The sequence below is a fragment of the Sarcophilus harrisii genome, chromosome 3 (assembly GCF_902635505.1).
Source record: "Sarcophilus harrisii chromosome 3, mSarHar1.11, whole genome shotgun sequence".
NCBI lineage: Eukaryota > Metazoa > Chordata > Mammalia > Dasyuromorphia > Dasyuridae > Sarcophilus > Sarcophilus harrisii.
The window spans coordinates 356,791,693-356,813,044 of record NC_045428.1 but is presented as its reverse complement, the minus strand read 5'-3'; the positions used below and the strand labels follow the sequence as shown (position 1 = coordinate 356,813,044).

At 34.4% G+C, this 21,352-nt stretch overlaps 1 protein-coding gene and 1 pseudogene across 5 annotated transcripts in view; both read right to left on the bottom strand.

Annotated features, from left to right (window-relative positions):
* LYPD6B (LY6/PLAUR domain containing 6B) overlaps positions 1-21,352 on the bottom strand; it is a 220,211-nt gene that overhangs the window by 119,005 nt on the left and 79,854 nt on the right. Inside the window, exon 1 of one of the 5 annotated variants that reach the window (XM_031960054.1) lies at positions 14,894-15,169. The exons of the other annotated variants lie outside the window; for them this stretch is intronic. The gene's annotated coding sequence lies outside the window, so the exon portion shown is untranslated. Of the gene's footprint in view, positions 1-14,893; positions 15,170-21,352 lie in introns of those variants that run through there. 5 annotated transcript variants of the gene reach the window in all.
* On the bottom strand, positions 11,692-13,205 carry LOC100914898 (annotated as a pseudogene).

Below are 21,352 nucleotides of genomic sequence, written 5' to 3'. Positions count from 1 at the left end.
GGAAGAAGAACAGGAGGTAAAAACTACAAATATAGATCATAGATAAAATTGGGCAAAATTTATAATTTTAAATGCTTATGTATAAGTGTTCAAAATTTAGGGAACAGGCAACATGAACTGTAGGTCCTAATATAAAAAGGCAAATTTATATCATAAATCTTGCTACCATTTGGGATGAGAGAAATAAAGAAAAGCTTTGGAAGATTATACTTTATCCAATTCAAGCATGATAGGCAAAAGGAAATAATATTTGTTGTACATTAAGAAGATATATTCAAGGTATATAAAGGAACCAGAGAACATGTGAACTAAGATCAGTGATGGGAAAGAGGTAATTCTGTCATCAGAGAACACCATGGACCATCTAAATAGGAAAAGGCAATAGATAAGGAATTTAAGAAGCTGATTGCAAGCTGGAACAGAGCCACAATCAATCAATCAATCAACAAGTATTTATTATGTACATACCATGTGTCAGGAACTGTATTAGGTCCTGGGAATACAAACACAAAGAAAGAAACCATTTCTACTTTCAATGAGTTTACATTCTAATGGGGAAGATAATAAGTACATATAAAAATAAATACAACATAAATATAATATTAATAAAAAATCAATATATTTGAGGTATTTAAATATGTCAGTTTGAAAGAGAAGGCACAAATATTTGTGGAGATCTGGAAAAACTTCATGCAAAATATAATGCCAGAGCTGTATTTTTAAGGAAGAGAGTCACAGTGATGGAAAAATTCAATTGTCTGGACACCTCCATGAGCTTTCTCCCCAAGTAAAAGGAATAGTAACTTTTTGACTTGCCTACCTGAAAGTTTCGTTCTTCAAAAAGCAAAGGAACCAAGTAGGAGAAATTCTATTCTGAACATAAGTTTTGTGAATAGTTAAAACTTGTTGGAATTGAGATGAAGGGAACTTTGGGAGGAAGTGAATATGTTCTCCTAAAATTTAAAGTAGATGAGAGGAAAATGAGTCATATTCTGACATGACAGATTTTGAGATGACATATTTTAAAAGAGGTAGGATCCCACTGATTAGCGACATATCATTTTGACATTGGCTGACCAAATGAGAACTATACTCATTAATAAAAATGAAATATTCCCACAGACTGAAACAGTCCAAATAAAGTCCAGTGTTTCCACTTGAGTCCTTTAGTTGCTAGACTTTCAAGCTCTAGAGCAGCAATCAGAAGACTACTAATATTAGCAATATTGTATGGGATCAAGGTGATCCAAATTAAAGGACAATTGAAACCTAAAAGTTCCATCATTCTTCAGGTCTTCAGGCCAAGAGATATTCCCCTTAGCCATAATTAGTGCAAAATTGATACTTTGAATATATTGTTCTTGATTGTTCCCATATTGCTATAATTATCTATAATGTAAACTAATTCCTAATCTTTGTTGAAGCCAATGTATTTTACCACTGGACTTTGTCTTATTGCATTATACAAACAATATAACCAGTGATATTCAAGGCAAGGGACTAATTCTATGAAGCTACTTAGTATACTATTATATCACCTACAAATATATTATAGCCTAAAGAACAATTACAGATTTTAAAAAAGATATTGTTTTGGAATTAATGAACATAGATTGTGTTAGTAATTAATTTGCTCTTGGCACAAAAAGGGGATATTTGGAAGCCTACTATTTCCCTCACACCCTTTAGTACTCTGTTTAGGAAAATATTTAGAAATAAAACTATTTTAGTCTCAAGTCTTTTTGTGCTAATGAGAATAAAATAAGCCTTATCAGGACTTAATAAATGTCCTAGTCTGAAATCCTTTTAACAAAGGCCTAAAATGATAATTCTATGATGATAGAACAAGTCTGGCAAGTAGACAAAAGCAAGAGGGCCTTTGATTAATTCTATTAAACTCAGTACTTCTTTTATTTCTTTCTCTGAATGGCTTAGGGAAATGATTCTCCAAGTAATGTTACTATTGTTCTGTTTGACAAAACTAAAACTACCATTTTAACTTTGTATCCTTGTTTAATCTTTCTCTAAAATCTGGTCTTTGTTCTTGAACTCTATGAATTATCAGGAGGAAATGGTTTGGGTCAGAGAGATTTTCAAAAGCAGGATGGAGTTCTGTCCCTTTGGATTTCTCTCTCTCTAAGCAGAGATGCTTGAATTTAGATAATTAACAAATCTGTTTCTGACAGACTTGTACAGAGTATTGAATTTTTCTTCGAGAGGCCTAAGTTAGCACAAGAGGGACTTGAAGCTCTCAGAAATGAAATTCAGGAAATACAAAAAAAAAAAAAAAAAAAAAAAAAACAATTCCAAAGAATAGGAGGAAAAGAAGAATTATCTGAAGAGGCAAATGCTAGTGCAACTTAGATTTGATAAGAATATATCCAAAATATAGAAGCAAGGGCAGAGACTAGAGAGAATACAAAACATGGCATGGGACTATAAAATATAATGTAAGAAATACTAAATCCCAGAATTAGCTGAACCTTGCTTGCAAGGAAAGGTCAGCACAATAATGGGTAGATAAGATCGAAAAATTAGCATCATGATTTAGTAAGTGCAGCTAATGCTGCACTTCTTCCATTTGGATTTATAGATATTTGTAAAGAATATTTTTTAGGTTTGACAACCATTAAAATCAAGAATCAAAATAAACTGAACTTGGAATAGACCACTGAATTGCTGTATTGCAAAGTATTGAAGCAATATTTTCAAAAATAAGGAAGCATATTAGATCACACGTTGCTCTCACTAAAATATGCTTACCAATAATAGCAAAGCAAAGAGATTCTGTACCATTAATAAAATATGATTCTCCAAACTTCATCTTTTTAATTTCTATTTTTTGGTGTAAGTTTTATAGTGTAATTATTAATATGATGGTACGTGGATTTGATATAGAACTAATAATGAGGCTAGCTAATATTTATATAGTCTTTAGGATTTGCAAAATGCTTTGCAAATATTATTTCATTTGATCCTCACAATGATTCTATGAGGTGTCAGTATTTCCATTTTATAAAGGAAGAAACTGAAGTTAACAGTGGAGAGAGTGTTGGCAGAGAAGGGAGGGCTGATTTTCAAGCTAGGAAATCTTGGGCTCAATGCAGTCTCTGATACATGTTGATTATGTGACTCTGGCCAAGTCATTAAATCTCTCAGTGCTTGAGGAAACTAAAATTCCAACATTCATTGACAGGGAGAATTTTCTCAACTGAATTCCCTATGTATATGGTCATGTATAGCATGTGTATTTATATTCACATATATGTGTTTTAGGTACACATATACACATGCATATTATATACACATTTATTAAGTATATACTTATGACTACAAACACATGTGTTTCACATACTTATATATACATGCATGTGTGTATATGCACATGTACCTATGTGGGTAGATACGTGTGAATGGTATATGCATATACACATATCTATATATGTGCATGGGTATGTACATATGTGCATGCATATGTGAATACATATATATATGGCTATATGTGTATACATGTATGGGACACACATACATATATATGAGGGATATGTTATTAAAATATTTTAGTTAAAGGAGTATGCACATTTAAAATGTTTGGAAACAACTGGACTAGATTTTTACTCTGTGGGTCTAAAGGCAGAACTAATGGATAAACATTACACAGGAAAAAATATCCACTGAACATGATGAAGAGTTTTCTAAAAATTAGAGTTGAGTGAAAAGGAAATGGACTGTTTCATTAAATAGAGATTTCCCTATCATTATATGTGTCTAGGCAGAAGTTAACTGATCACTTTCTAGGGACATTATAGAAAAGATTCATGAACAGAAAGGATTAAGTGACTTCTAAGATTATTTGCAATTCTAAGATTATACAATTCTGAGAGCTAACTTGGTATAGTGAAAGAATCAGTACATAGTCTTTGAGTGGGAAAACCTGGTTTCAAGACCTCGCTCTAATATTTCTTACTTGTGTGCCTTCTCTTCTGAGCCTTAGGTTATTTATTTATGTACAATAGGTACCAGCCCTATTTATTTCATAGAGCTTTTATAAGATTTTTTTTGTCTTAAAGTCCTACAGGAAAATGACTTGTTGGTTTTGTTCTAATGATGATGTTGTTCTTATAGTGATGATGGTTTTCTGCTCTATTAGCACTGTCTGCAGAGAGCAAAATCCCAGATTAAGATTTTTGTCCATCAGCCTTTCCAGCTACCACAGACAGAGCCAGCCTCCCAAGAAGAGGAAACATGTTCAGTTCCAATGACATCAAGAAATAAAAGAATGGGAGATGGCACAAGTTTAGACTCTCAATATAAAATCATATCCCAAGGAAAAAGACATTGATAAAAGTCACCCTTGCTAGAAAAAGCAAGAGACTAGAATATTTAAAAAAGAGAGAAGCAGAATGATCCTATGATTTATGACTCTCCAGATTACAATGGTCTAATACACTTTGTTAAATCCAAGTAGTTCATGTGGCTGAGGATTTGCACTTCAATCAAAATATCTTTTCTACTTGGGAACACTTGGGAACATAATACTTTACATCCATGTGATTAACAAAAGCAAGCCAGTCCAGGATGGTTGCCAAAGACAGACAGAAGCGTGGCATATCTAAACAAAGCAACATGGCAACATATCATTAAAACAGACACAGTAGACTTTGAGGATGGAAGGCTTTGGGATAAGTGAAGGATTTTCTGCCTGGGCAGATCTGGAGTAGTTCTTCAGATAACAGTGCTCTTCACTAGTCAAAGAAAAGATACACTAAAGCCACAAGTAATCCTTTGCAAGGACTACTCTCCTTCAAGGGAGAAAGAGATACTCCTGGATTCAATCCCTGGACTTCTGTTCATATGGTCAGTCAAAGAAACAAGTCATTGAATTCTTCTTGGAAAAGTTACCATCTAAATTAAAGCTGAACACAACCTTAGAAATTATCTAATCCAGGGATTCTAACCTGAGGTGAGGGAGTGGGAGAGGGTGGAAGGTGAGTGAAAGAGAAATGAACTTTTTAAATATTGATAACTTTCATTATAAATAATTTTACTTGTAGTCTTCTTTTGTAGATTTGTAATCATTTGTAATCTACTTTATGCATTTAAAAATATTATTCTGGGAAGGGATTCTTACCCTTCACCATATACTACCAAATGGGTCAAATGGGTGCACATGCACACATACATGCACACACACCCAGCATTTACAAATTCCTGTTCTGGTCCAATCCCATCATTTTAAAGATAAAGAAAATTAGGTCCAGAGAGATTCATTTACTAATTCAAGATCAAACATTTAATGAAGGATTGATCAAAGACAACAATTCATACTTCCTGGCTTTTTCATTATACCACATTATATTTAGGATCTCTGAATATAAATTTTAACTTGACTCATCTTTTTTCCAATCAAAGAGTTATTTCTTTATAATTATCCTTCTTGTTATAAATAAATACAGAAAGTATTGAACTTTCCCCATAAAGATACCCTGCCCCCACATATATACCACATATACATTAAATTATATTTTAACTTTTACTTCCTATGTAATCTTTGTAATGGGGTGGGAAAATAGACTGAAATAAACAAAAACTGATGAGCTAATAAATATTGTGTCCTTATTTTCAATGTAGTTTCAAGTCACATTACTCTGAGAACCCAGAAATTTTCAATTCCCAAATCAAGAAATTAAGAAAAGGAAAAACTAACAAATGTCCAAGATTAAATGTGAAGGGATTAAAAGGAAAAGTACCCACATGTATAAAAATGTTTGTAGCAGCTCTTTTTGTAGTAACAACAAATAGAAACTCAATGGATGCCCATCAGTTTGGGAAAAGGCCTGGAGAGGCTTATATGAACTGATGTGAAGTGAAGTGATTAGAATGAAGAGAACACAAGTTTTTTTTTCTTTTAATTTCTTTCTAGATCCAATTTTTCTTGTGCAGTAAAATAACTGTATAACTATATATACATATATTGTATTTAACATATACTTTAACATATTTAACATGTATTGGACTACCTGCCATCTAGGAGAGGGGGTTGGGGGAAGGAGGGGTAGAGTTGGAACAGAAGGTTTTGCAGGGGTCAATGTTGAAAAATTAGTCATGCATATATTTTGTAAAAAAAAGCTACAATCATGATTTTTTAAAAAAGAATGAAGAGAATATTTTACACAGCAACAAGATTATGTAATGATCAACTGTGATGGACTTGCCTCTTTTCAACAATGAGGTGACCTAGGCCAATTCCAATAGATTTGTGATGGAGAAAGCCATCTATATCTAGAAAGTGGACCATGGGGACTAAATGGGGATCACAGCATAGAATCTGTTGTTTTTGCTGTTGTTTGCTTGCTTTTTTGTTTCTATTTTTTTCCTTTTTCATATGATTTTTCTTGTGCAACATGTGTGTAGAAATATGTGTAGAGGAATTATACATGTTTAACCTATATTGGATTACTTGCTGCTTAGAAGAAGGGGTGGGGGAAAGGGAGAAAAATTTGGAACACAAAATTTTACAAGGGTGAATGTTGAAAACTATTATTGCATGTATTTTGAAAATAAAAAGCTATTATTAAAAATTTAAGAATAAAGAGTAGATGGATATGAACCTGTCTAGATTGAATGCTAGGGAACTGGAGAGAAAGATCTGGGGCCTTAAGAAACCCCAAATTGTGTCACAAATTTTGGGGACATAATTCTCAGCATTATTTTGCTGGGATACTGAGATAAGCTGTGATAAAAATCTGTCTTCTCATCTTTTCAGACACTGAGTTGAGTAGTGTAGGCGCCTTATTTTTTTCTAGCCAACAAGAAAAAAAAAAGTCACACAAGTTTAATACCAGCAATGGAATCTGAATAGAAATCTTCTGAATCTAAATCCAGAACTCTGATTTTTATGTCACCATCGGCTGAAAATTGAATCTACAAGAAAAAACTAATTGCATAATTGAATTTTTAAATGAGTTTCTTAAGTATGGTGCTTGGGACAAGAATTGATACTCTGATCTTAACTTCTTCATTAACAACAACCTCTTCATGATATGACACCATTATACCTAGAATTTTTCCCAAAGTATTCCTATATGTGTGTGTATGTATATTCCTTCTAATAGTACAGAAGACCATTGAGTTTAGAATTTAGAAGACCAGAGTTCAAATTCTGCCTTAAACACTTCATAGTTATATGACCTTGGCAAGTAAGTCATTTAGACTTTCATTTTCCTTATTCTGCTTTTGTTAGGTTCACTAAAAAGGCAAATGAATGAATATATTTAAAATCATAGAATTTTCAAGATAGAAGAAACTTTTAAGATAATATAGCCCAGTCAACTCATTTAACAGATGGGGAGGATGAGAAACAAAAATGTGAAGTGACTTCACAAATATTCACACAACTACTTAGTGCCAAAGCCCAGGACTAGAACCCAGAAGTCCTGACTTTCATAACCAATACTTTATCCAAGTAGCTATAGTTGATGGATTCCCTCAGCCTTTGGAGACAATAAACAGCATGCCAATAACACAGTTAGTAAGTATGGATGGAGTTAAAGGAAACTGTATAGTGGATGGCAAAAATGAGGGAAGTTTGCCTCTCTGACATTTGTAATCACTTGAATCGGATCCCAACCCAAATCAAAAAGGCAAAACCTAACCCCTTCCTCCCCACCCCTGAGTTGCTTTTTTTAACAGAATGAGGAGAGAAGATAGAGGTGAAGATCAATTGATTTTTGAACAAGCATCTAGAATTTTGTGGTCTGAAGCTAACAAGATACTTTCCATGCAAAATGGAGCCTGCCAGTTTGCTTAAGATCAATGATCAACATTTTTCTCCAGTTGATTAATTATTCCGTGGACATTTGCCTAAATAAAGACTCATTACAGTACAACTACAAGACTAGAGGACAGAAGCCAAGCCATCCCAATGACATAAATTAAAGCCAGAAAAAGCCCTTTCCTCCTTCTCCTTGCCTTCAAAAAGTATGTCAAAGCTTTGTTGAAGAACAATACACTCCCATGGTCTCTGGAAATTTGCCACTTCAGCAGGGAATGCAGTAGGGAGGAAGAGGAATGTGAAAGAGGCAAAAGAATGGCATCAGCTCTGTATGACCAACATCCTTGCCAGGTGACCTCCTGATCAGGGGGAAAGGGAAAGAAGTTTGTACCAAGCTGAGTGCTAGGAGCTTGTTGATTTCTTAAGGCACAGTTTTCTTATGTTCTAAGATTCATGGACAGGTAAGATTTTATCCCCGAGTCTCAGGGGCAGCATATAGAAAGATGGGAGTTGGAGGGGGATCAAAGGGTGGTAGAGCAAGGGTAACAAACATGGAGGTAAAGCATGAGAATGGTGGAGAAATGACAAAAGGGAAGATGGAAGGAAAAGGAGCTGCAAACCAGTCTTGTCTAAGACTATCTCACAGTTTCATCTAAAAGTTAGTCTTAACTGCCACCACTGTAAAAAAAATATAGGCTTGTCTATTTCTATAGGTCCCTAGGCTCCTAACCTCCCCAGTCCTGGAACCCTTCACATCCAGTTATACTGAAAGCTTTGTCCTTGATAGGGTATAAGGATATGGCAAAAGACCATGTCCCTCATAGCAACCCAGTTATCTAAGCAGACTTCAGTGAGGAACAAATTTATCCTATAGAATTACCTTGTACTGTTAGAATAATTTTGAACAGAGCTATCCTGTACTGACATCCACTGTAATCTTATACAATCTGGAGATTACACTATAGTTGTCAACTCCTGAGGCTATCTTGTATAAATAGGGCAACTAAGACCACACACAATTAGCATAGTTAGCACAACTTGCTCTAGGTTCTTTCCCATAAAAGATCCACCTATCCCCTTGTTAAATGCAAATTCTGTTAGGGAACTTAAACCTGCTTGTTCAAACATTATATTAAAGATTTGATCCTTGACTTGAATACAGTTTAAGTCTGTGAATTTATTCCAGACAACTCTGTGCTTGTAGCTCATCATTCTGAAAGTGAGTAATATAATCAATCAAATATGCATATGAATGGTAGCTTTGAGGCTAGAAGTTCTAGATCAGGAGTTCTTAACCTGAGACCTGGGAACTGGGATTCTGGTTTGAGTGTTTGTTATTTTGATAATTGTCTTTCAATTCCTTCATAATACTATATGCTTTATGTTTATAAAAACCACATTTGGAGAATAGATCCCATAGATTTCACTCAACTGCCAAAAATATCCATGACACATATAAGGTTAAGAACCCCAGTCTTAGATAAAGCATTCACTTTCATTTTCTTTATTTGGATTCACTTATCATCTCTATGTTGATAATTTATAAATCAACCTCTCCAACCACTTGCCAGCTGACTTTCATTCTGCCACGTCCAAGTGCCTTTTGTACATTTCAAACTGGATGTTCTGCAAACATTTTAAATTCAACACATCTAAAATTCATTATCTTTTCTTCCAAATTCTCCTCTTTTCTAATTTCCCATTACTACTGAGAATACCACCATCCTACAGATAATCTTCATTGCCCAGGCCTTTATTAAGTATTTTAGGCTATTTACACTTTACTTTCCTTCTACCATTTAACTTTGGTATTACTCTCTCTTTTTTTTTTTTATTTTATAGCCTTTTATTTACAGGTTATATGCATGAGTAACTTTACAGCATTAACAATTGCCAAACCTCTTGTTCCAATTTTTCACCTCTTACCCCCCCACCCTCTCCCCCAGATGGCAGGATGACCAGTAGATGTTAAATATATTAAAATATAAATTAGATGCACAATAAGTATACATGACCAAACCGTTATTTTGCTGTACAAAAAGAATCAGACTCTGAAATATTGTACAATTAGCTTGTGAAGGAAATCAAAAATGCAGGTGTGCATAAATATAGGGATTGGGAATTCAATGTAATGGTTTTTAGTCATCTCCCAGAGTTCTTTTTCTGGACATAGCTAGTTCAGTTCATTACTGCTCCATTGGAAATGATTTAGTTGATCTCATTGCTGAGGATGGCCAGGTCCATCAGAACTGGTCATCATATAGTATTGTTGTTGAAGTATATAAGGATCTCCTGGTCTTGCTCATTTCACTCAGCATCAGTTCGTGTAAGTCTCTCCAGGCCTTTCTGAAATCATCCTGTTGGTCATTTCTTACAGAACAATAATATTCCATAATATTCATATACCACAATTTATTCAGCCATTCTCCAACTGATGGGCATCCACTCAGTTTCCAGTTTCTAGCCACTAGAAAGAGGGCTGCCACAAACATTCGTGCACATATAGGTCCCTTTCCCTTCTTTATGATCTCTTTGGGATATAAGCCCAGTAGTAACACTGCTGGATCAAATGGTATGCACAGTTTGATAACTTTTTGAGCATAGTTTTTGGTATTACTCTCAGATAGTCCTCCATCTTTCACCTCCAGACTCCATCCCAGTGACCATGCCCCAGGCCTGGAGAATTCTCCTTCATGAGCTCTTCCTCTTAAATTCCCTGGTTTCATTTGAGACTCACTTTTTAAATTTTCCATGTACTTTTTTTTTTCTTTCAAAACATACTGCTACATTTATCGTACTGCCCAAGAAAAATCAGATCAACAGAGAAATGCAAATTAAGACAATTCTGAGATACCACTACACACCTGTCAGATTGGCTAAAATGACAGGAAAAGATAATGACGAATGTTGGAAGGGATATGGGAAAACTGGACACTGACACATTATTGGTGGAGTTGTGAATGGATCCAACCATTCTGAAGAGCAATTTAGAATTATGCCTAAAGAGTTATCAAACATGCCCTTTGATCCAGCAGTATTTCTACTGGGCTTATACCCCAAAGAGATATTAAAGAAGGGAAAGGGATGTGCAAGAATGTTTGTGGCAGTCCTGTTTGTAGTGGCTAAAAACTGGGAAATTGAATGGATGCCCATCAATTGGAGAATGGTTGGATAAATTGTGGTATATGAATGTTATGGAATATTATTGTTCTGTAAGAAATGACCAGCAGGAGGATTTCAGAAAGGCCTGGAGAAACTTTTACAAACTGATGCTGAGTGAAATGAACAGGATGAGGAGATCATTATATACCTCAACAACAATACTATATGAGGATATATTCTGATGGAAGTGGATTCCTTTGACAAAAAGAAGATCTAACTCAGTTTCAATTGATCAATGATGGACAGAAGCAGCTACACTCAAAGAAAGAACACTGGGAAATGAATGTGGACCTCTTGCAGTTTTGTTTTTCTTCCCAGGTTATTTTTATCTTTCTAAATCCGATTTTTACTGTGCAACAAGAGAACTGTATAAATATGTACACATATATTGTATTTAAGATATACTTTAACATGTTTAACATGTATGAGACTACCTGCCATCTAGGAGAGGGATGGAAGGAAGGAAGGGAAAAGTTGGAACAGAAGTGATTGCAAGGGACAATATTGAAAAATTACTCATGTATATGTTCTGCCAATAAAAAGCTATAATAAAAAAAGAAAAATCATATCAAAAAGGAAAAAAATTGAGAAAGAAAAAAACAAACAAAAAAAGTGAAAATACTATAATGTGATGCACATTCTATAGCCATAATCCTCTCTGAATGCAGATAGCTCTCTCCATCACAAGTCTATTGCAACTATAATTGAATATTACAACAAAAACAATAGCCAATAATGAGTGTTAAAATGACAGCAGTCCTTCACTCATTTTGTATCTCATATAAAGAGCAAAATTACAATTAAGAGTATACACTGACCCTCACTGAGAAATTTAACTCTGAAAATCACCTCTGGGACGATGTTCAAGGTTTTCAGAAGTTTTTCCATTGTAAAGCCAACTTCTTTATTGAGAGGGGTCAAAGTCCACAAAGATCCATTTTCTTGGTCTCCCCTACTTCCTTTTTTCAGGCAGTAAGTAATCCATCAGAGATAGATTATCTGATGAAAGAAAGCCTTTGCACACATTTGATATCTCCATGCTTAACAATTTGACCAGGATGAGAAATAATGACTATAGTTCCACTCAAAGAGTTGATAATGTTTTCTGAAAGTGACACAATGCTTCAATCAACTGGCTAGCTACTATACACATGAAAAGGTCCTCTACTTTTGGTGTAAAGATAATCTTAATCTTCTGATCCAAAACAATAATATCTCCTGCCTCATATCCTCACTCCTTGTCACCTTCCATGGAATGGTTATCTTCTGACTATCTTTCCTAGCCTTGTTAATATAAATATTAAGAATCTTTTTCTCTTGAATATTCATTTTCTTTCCATTGCAGCTTTTATATCTATCTTTAGGGCTGATTCGATCCCCAAGGCTTTGGCATTTTGATTGAATTTGCTGAATCATTTCAGATTCTATCTGATGAAATCTTAATTGGCATTTAAGTTCCTCTATAATTGGGATAGCATTCTACAGCTCCTAACCTTAACCCTTCCAACATTTGTCACAAATTACCTTCTTTTGCAGAGCCAGTTTGCTTGTTGAACCACTATACAAACCTAATGTCACAGACAATTGATGTATATTTTTATCATTCCATTTCCTATACATTCTTCCATCTCCTCTAAAAAACATATCAAAGATATCCATTGGTAAACCAAAGCCACCCAGAACCACTCTCTTTGATGCTTTGTTCTCTACTTCTGTCTTATATGTCTTTCTCCTTTGCATCAGAAGATCACAAGCTTGAAAAATCAGTTTAAACTTTTTCATTTGGATTCTTAAGTGGGGGATATTTCAAGGACAGTTTTTTAATATGTTTTTTTTTTAGTTCTTCCTGAAAGACGATAGATTTTACTCCAAAAAATATACAAGTCATTTCATTCACAATTTTTTATAGCCCAGGAGAAATGCCTAGGATTGAAATGCCCAAGTCCAGGAAGAGAGAGAAAGGGAAGGGGACCACCTAGGAGCCCATTAGGATTTGGGGGAGCTTGTAGAAGAAAGAAAAAAAAATGGGGATAAGTTTTTGTGCATGGAGCTCACTGCTGCCCTCCACACTTCTTGTCACATTTTCAAGAAAGTTTCCCATGTCCTCTTTATATATTTTATACATGTCTACATATTTTCATGTTGTCTTTCCCATTATAATGTGACTTTGTTGAGGTTGAGACTTTGCCCATCTTGTTATTCCCAAGTCTTAATACAATACCTGGAATGCTGTAATAACTTAATAAATGTTTGCTGACTGACTGTAAGAAATTAATATGATGAACACGGAAAGGCAAAAAAAACAAAAAAAGCAAAAGAAGTGATGAAATATGGAGCAAGCAAAATCAAGAGAATAATACCCACAATAAGTACCACAATCTAAATGGAAAGAACAACAAATAAATAAAACAGAATGTTATAGCATTCTTTTGTCTCCCAAAAAGGAAAGTGAGAAGGCACCTCCCTCCCTTCTTTGCAGAGATTGAAGGACTAGAGTGGAGAATGATGCAAAAAAAATTGTTTTGATTTATTGGTTAGTTGTTCTTTAGTAGTTTCACTTGTGTGTGACTCATTTGTGGTTTTCTTGGCCAAGATACTAAAGTGACTTGCCATTTCTTTAGTTTTGCTGAATTGTTTTTTTTTCTCATTTTTATTCTTTGTCATGAAGCAGGAATTCTTTGAACTTGTGCCTGTGAATTTGTTTTTAAATTTTTTTTTACTATTTTGATAACTCTTTTACAGTAGGTTTTTTATAATCCTAAAATTTTAATTTATTCAATTAAAAACATTATTCTGACATGAGATCCACAAGTCTTACCCTTTGCAGTCTGGTGAGGCTTGTGGATCTCACAGCAGATATAGCAAAAGTCAAGAACTTCTCTTTTAAGGATGGATCTCTTAGAAGGATTTTAGGGGAAGATTATAATGGAGATGCAGGTGATGTAAAAATTTAAAAAAAGGTCTATTTTAATTTTAAATGGTGTATGTCATCAACATCTTATCTCGGGTATATCTCATCTCTGTTGCTTTAAGCTTTCTGTGACTTGATATGAGAATTTATTAGATTCTTTAGACCTTTCCCCAAATTTCTCTATTTATGCCATTTTTGCTTTTCAAAAAACCTGATTTCTTCCTGTAACACAGAGTTCCAGTTTGCATTTGAGAGATTTCCTCTGTTTAAATAATTTCAAATGGAAATCTGCTTGCCCACAAGACATGCTATTTGTCATTCACCCAAATCAAAACAGGCCAAAGATTTAGTATTCTATTTTAATCAATTATGAATTAAATTTTCATGGAAGAAGACTCATACTTCCTCAGATCAACAAATATTTACTTCACTCTTGCTGGGTTTAGCAATTTTTATATACTTTCCCTCTGTAGCTGTAGTTTACAATTAAGGAAGAGCTACAGAAAGTCAGGCAAGATTCAAATATAGACAACTGACTGAAGATTTTCAAAGAAAGCACACAAAACACATTCACTTCTCTACCTAAGTGTCGTTTTAAAACATCAGAGTAAGAGTCAACAGGACAAACAACCTCCTTGTGATACATTCTTTTACTAGATGTCTATTGTTGCTCTCATCTCTCATGTCTTAGAATAAATCACAATAATGTACCTTTCTCTTGGTATTCTTGGAAACTATGCTTCTATGCCTATAAATATGGATCTGAACCTTTTTCTTTCTGCCATCAAGTTAAATGTGATGGAACTCAGAATTTCTTCCTGTTACTTCTTGTCAATGATTTGAGTGACAAGGAGGAAAGAGGTAAAGAACAGCATTGTAGCTAGACTCCTGGAGGGCAAACTTATTAACTTTAAGCCAAAGAGAATTAAAAGGTTAATCTATAGGGGAAGAAAAAAATTACATAAGGCTTACATAAAATTTACCAATCCAATTCTAAATTATTTCTGCATTATCTCCCATTTGATATTATCTATATATTGACTCACCTTCATTCTAATCAAATTGACTCCATTGCTGTTCATAGTAGCCTCTTTAACCCTTAGCTATTCCAGATGATATGAGATTGTCTTCCTAAGGGGTTGCCAAGGATAAAATGTTACCTAAGTGAGAGAATTAATTCAAACACAAACACCTTTTCCTGGTACCATGTGATCCTAATGCTTTTATAATCAGATTTTATAACACCTTCCAGAGGAAAAATTGCATCACATCCAATACTAATCATTTCACTTCCTGGCTTTCTCACCCATATATGGTTGACATGGGAGTTGATTTAATATTCATTATATATGTGCAAGGTTTTTCCAACTGTTATTGATGATCATAGAGTTGTTTCTCTCGATCATGATATCTGACAAGGCCTAAGGTACAGTACTACTCAAGAAAGTGTCACCTTAAGAATCCACATTTTTGCAAGGGAGAGGGCAAAAGACACATTCTTGGCAGTTTGCAAGAACACTAATATATATCTACTAAATAAGTATTGTTCACTTAAGCTAAATAAGAATAGCAGTGTCATGTAGTAGATAGAATGCTATCCTCAGAAACTGAAAAACTTGAGTTCAAATTTTGCTTCTGATGCAGACATTTTTGTGAGACCCCAAACTAGTCGCTTCTTAGTGACTCAGGCATCTGACAAAGATAGAGAATGTTCAACTCTACATTAGTAAGAGAAAGTTTCTCACTGGGAGGTCCTTATACTGATGAAATAAATCACAGATCAAGGAAAAAGAACAAGGAAAAAAAAAAAGGAATCACTTGTGTAAGACTCATGTTGCTAGGCAATGGCATAAATAGAAGAGTGATTTCTTACAGGAAACAGTCCTCCAGCTATACAAATGCATAACAATTATTGGCTTTCCTAAAAGTTAGTCTGACCCTATTGGCCTACCATATCTGATTATTTATTAAATACTAAATTTACTAAATACAAGACACCATAAATTCCTCTCCAGCTCTGATCCTTTCCTCTCATTCATTCCCTATCTCACATATTTCCTGGGTAATTTTGATTCAGTACTTCAAAAGTATGTAATTTCATTAGAGTAGGTATTTCCATTATTTTAAGCTTTGCAAAGAACTTGTTACATACATTTATATATGTTACCTCATTTGATTCTCCAGCAATTCTCTGAGTTGGGTGTTATTATCATAACTATCCGACAGAAGAGAATACAGACTGAAAGGAGGTAAATAACTTTCCCAGGTTCACACAGCTTTCTATGTCTGAAATAGGATTCAAATTCAGGGCTTCTTAAGGGCACATCCAGAACTCTATCCACTCTACCATCTAGCTACTTTTAATAATTGAGGGTCACTGCCCTAGTATTGAAGAAACAACTAAAAAAGGTATCATAAAAGAGACCAAAACCTGACTCAAACCACCTGTTCATGATAATTTTCTCCTAAAGTCTTAAGGGGGACAGTGATCACCCCAAGGTGATTCTCACTTGCAGCTTCACCTTCTAGCCACAGCAATGGGACTTAACAGGAAGACACAGAGAATTTCTAGGTCAGAAGACCATCATTTACCTCCCTTGAAGCCCATATTCCCATCTTTCCATATTTTTTTAACAGCTGCCTAGAAAAGCCTCAGTTGCATAAGCAGTGGTTTATCTTGCTGACCTTGCAAAACAAGTGACTTTCAGGACCTTCCCCTCATCACATCTTTACTGTACAGGCAGAGAGATCAAAGACAGGCTCTCTAAGTAACCCAGTCTCTGGGGAAACCCATTCCAGCCCAGTGATTAGAATTCAAAAGCTCCTTAGTTCCTTAGATCAGGGGAATCAAACTCAAGTTACATGTTTGTTCAAAGTTTATAGCTCTGATCTATTTGCGCCATTACTCCCTAAAATTCTATTTTATTTTACAAAGGTCTGTTCATGTGATACTCCTCTAAATGATAGGTTAGAGCACAGCTTCAAAATAATACCAGAGCTGCAAGCAAACCCAAGTTCTTTGGTATCTCTTAGGAGAAAAAACCTTAATGCTTCTGTCAGCAGCAGTCACAATCTCACCTTCTTTTGTCTATCAAGGCTGTACTCTGCCATCAGTGGGAGTGATACTTTCTGCTTTTGCAATGTCTTTTAGCCTTTTCAGATTTCATTTCCAGGTTCCATTTAGGAGCAGTACTTTTTGGGGGGGAACAATCAAGAATCCCTTTTTAGCACTGCTTTAGCAAGCTCAGAGATTTGCTGATCCTTACCCTCAAAGGGCTTACAGTCTAGTTAGATGAGATGTGAGAACTATGGTAATATATGGAGATATATAATAATATTGATATATTTTTTGATGACATTTAGTCTTACTACTGAGAATCTTCAGAATCAGGGAAATCTGGGTTTCCAATTCTGACACACACACTGGCTGTGTAATTCTGGGTAAATCACAACTTGTTGATGTCCAAGTCTTCTCTCAAAGACTGCTGATCTGCATTGACAGAAGGAAATTCCTTGTTGAGGGTCCCTTATACTTATCAAACTACATGTCTAGGAAAAAAACAAAAAAGTCACAAAGTCATATGTTCCTGCTAAATTCTGAGTACCCGAACCTATCTGTTTTCATAGCACAGAAGGAGAATTTTGTTGTTAAAATCAAAGGAAATTATATAAAGCAACTGGAAAATCTAAAAGAGCTCAGTACAAGTCTTTTAACATCAGCATCAGCATCATCATCAAAGAGAGATTCTTAGCTTTTTGTGCATCTTAAGCTCCTTTAACAGTTTGGTGAATCCTATAGATTCTCCTCATATTAAAGTTTTTAAATGCACAAAAAAAAATCTTTGTAGGATTAAAAGAAAACCAAATGTTAGTGAAAATTAAGGCATACTTTTTCCTAATCCAGGTTCTAGACTCCCTGAAATACTCTGTAGGATCTTTGAACCCCAGATTAAGAAGATTTCTTTGCCTATGAAATGGGCTTTCTACTGAACTACCTTCACGATAATATTGTGTAAAATGGTTATCCCAAAGGTTTGTGATAACAAAGTATTATCACCAATTATTTTTATGCTTCCTTGCCTTTTCAGAAGGAAATACAAGGTAAAACCATCACCTAAACCAGGGTAACTGGCACACCCTGATGCTAAAAGCATTTTCTTAAACAGTTTTAACATCTAAGGGTTTATGAACTCCATTATGGAAACCTAACACTTTCATTAAAAAGCTGTTAAAATGAACACTCTCATTCTGGGCTTTTATTTGATTAAAAAAAAGCTTTTCCTATGTCTCCTTAAAGATATGCTATCTAGCAGTGCAATAACAGATTGATGGTGATGACCTTCTTCATATTCTTCTAACTCCTTTTAAAATGAAATCCAGGCTGCTGCTGCTCGTTTCTATGGGCTACATGCCAAGTAATATAATGAGGTCTACTTACTATCTTTCAACCTCAAGACCATCATAACTCCACAAGCGAAATGTGTGTTGGAATGGTAAGGAGCAAAATCAAAAAAAAAAAAAAAAAAAAATTTTTTTTTTCAGCCATATAAGATCCTTCCAGTTTTTTTTTAAGCTTTATTTGTCAGGGAAGTTCTGTCCTGTTTTTGCTGACAAATATGACACCATTTTAATCCAAAAACCAAGAAATCTTTTGAGGGAAAACACTTTTTCATCCTTAAAAATTAAAGTGATAACTTGATGTCTTGCTTACTTGCTCATTTCAGTAAAGTTTCCTGATCTAAATTATAAACTGGTCCACAATCTCTATTATCTTGAAATATTGCTGATTCCATTCTATAGCAAAGGGAGTGATAAATTTCTTTAATAGTGTATTAATGTGAATATATCACTGGATATAGTAGAACATATATATATGTATGTACATATATATATATATATATATAATTTTTAAAGGAGGGTTTGAGTTAATGATCAAGTATTCTGAAAGATAGAATAGTTAAAAGCACTGTCCTCACAGGACCATGATTTCAACTTTTGGTTCAGTGTTTAAAAGCTATATGACCTTGTTAAAGTAATATAATCATTCTGGGTCTCAGTTTCCACAGCTGCAAAATGAGATGGAAGCAGCATGATAGTGGACAGAGTGCTGTACTTGAAAGTCAGGAAAACCTGCATTCAAATATTGCTTCAGATAATTACTAGCTTTGTGATCCTGGGCAAGGCACCTCTCAGTACTTCAGTTTTCTCATCTATAAAATAAGGGGGTTGGATGGTACTTCCAGTTCTAATCTTACAGATGTGGAGTCATGGGATCCTTGTGACATTATGACAAGATTAGTTCTAAGATCTCTTCAACATTTTTTATCTAAGATTCAACCTGAATGATTCACTGCTATCACTCCCCTCATACTACTACTCCACTACTACCACTGAAGGAAAAGTGATGAAATTCAACTCCCTGCCCATGATTCATTTTTACTTTTCTTTGTATAATGCTAGTATACAGTGATGGGGACTACACCTGGGATTTCACAGTATTTCTCAAAAATCACCTTCTCCAATGTAGGTTGGCAAGTCAAGAATTTTAGAGAGTTGCCTTTTGCATGAAAAGTTAAGTATTTGCCTATGGTCTGAAGGTCAATAGTTGATAGAGGTAAGATTTGAATCCAGTTCTTTTTTACTCTGAGGTCAAATCTATAAACTGTACCACTGATCCAAATAGAAATGGATCCCTTCAGGTCACATAAAGACATAGAAAATAAATTAACATTCTCTATGTTGTACTGTATTTGCATTTATTTTGTTGGACATTTCGCATTTGCAGCTAAGTTGGACACCTCTTTACTAAAATGGGCTGCCATTCCATAATATCTAGCCTTCTAAATTTTGCCACAGAACATATTCCTTTTATCTCTGGTTCCACTAAGTCCTATTCTCATGCCTTCTTGTGGCATAGACATCATCCTCAGTTCTTGAAGTCTAGCAGGTAGACATATCCCAACATTTAAGAAAGCCTTTGAATACAGTCCTTCTTCTTTCCAAAAACTAATCAAGCTAAATGTAGAAGATCACTTCCATAAAATGGCTAATAGGTGATAAATGCTTTGAGACTCTAGTAACCCATGAAACAATTTTTAAAAATAGAAAATTACTTTTAGTCCAGGGTAGGCCTCTACAGGGATATAGTAGAGCAATTGGAAAGGAGTAAGACTCTCTTACTGACATCTTGTCCTGATGAGTGGAGAAATGGAAGAATTTGGTACTATGGAGTAGATTTGGTGTTAGAAAGATCTGGGGATCAAACTATGTTCCAGACACCACTAACCTGAGAGGCTCTGGCCAAATCACTTAATCCCCAGCTAGGTTTCATTGCCCTTATCTGTAAAATGAGAGGACCTCTTACAGAAGACCCTTCCAGATCTTAATTTAAAATCTTATACTTTTTATTTTTTAAAGTTGTATTGATGCCTCCATTTGCCACTGGCTCTAGTGCACCCTTGTGATAAAGAAAATAAGTGACTTAAATCAATCTCTACAATAAGAAAATCCAAAAGGCCCCAAAACAGCCTTGGCATAACAACTGACAATAACTGAAATAATCTGTACTCAAATGAAACATGAATTCTAAAGGTGGGGAGATAACAACAGAATATGCATGTAAATATATACAGCATAAAAATAAAATGCAGAAAAACAAATATATACAATGTAGTTAAATACAAAATGATTTAAGAGAAAAGGCATTCATAGTTGGGGGGAATTGGATGATGGTGCTTGAGCCATATCTTCTTCATCTAATTTAATCTAATAAAGCTAAATACAAAGCTTTGTGTATGTCATTAATAAAAATTCTAAATGGCATTAGCTCAAACTGAAATCATTTGGTTACTACTATTGGCAACTTCTTTCTTCGATGATGTTGAAAATGACCATTCCTTAGGAATATTCAGTGACCACGACTGGGCCATGCCAATAAAATAAAAATTTTAATGCTACCAAAGGCAATGTATATATTTAATGTTATTCTAATCAAATTACCAAAGTGGTATTTTATAGAGCTTGATAATTCAGTAACAGAATTCATTTGAAGGAATAAAACATCAAAGGAAATAATGAAAAGGTAAGACTGAAGGAGAAATGGCATTTATAAAGCAGCCATTATTTTAAAAAATCTATTTTGTATTGGTTAAAGGAGAAAGCAAAGCAATTTAATGGACAAGAAAGAATCAGAAATAATGGAGATCAATAACCTAGAGTTCAGTAATCCCTAAAACATAAATTACTTAGAAAAGAATATCCTATTTGATAAGAACAGAATTTAGGCTATTTTAGAACATATTCCACAAAGATATTCAAAATGCATACTCAACCTGAATATTAAAGATGACACCATTTAAAAATGAAGATCATATACTTTACAAAGCTACAAGTAGATCAATTCTTCACCAAACAGGATAATAGTGAGAAGAGGGAAAAAATAATACTTTTATTAAAAGAAATTGAAAAGATTTTGCACATGAATGTTTGTGGCAGCCCTCTTTCTA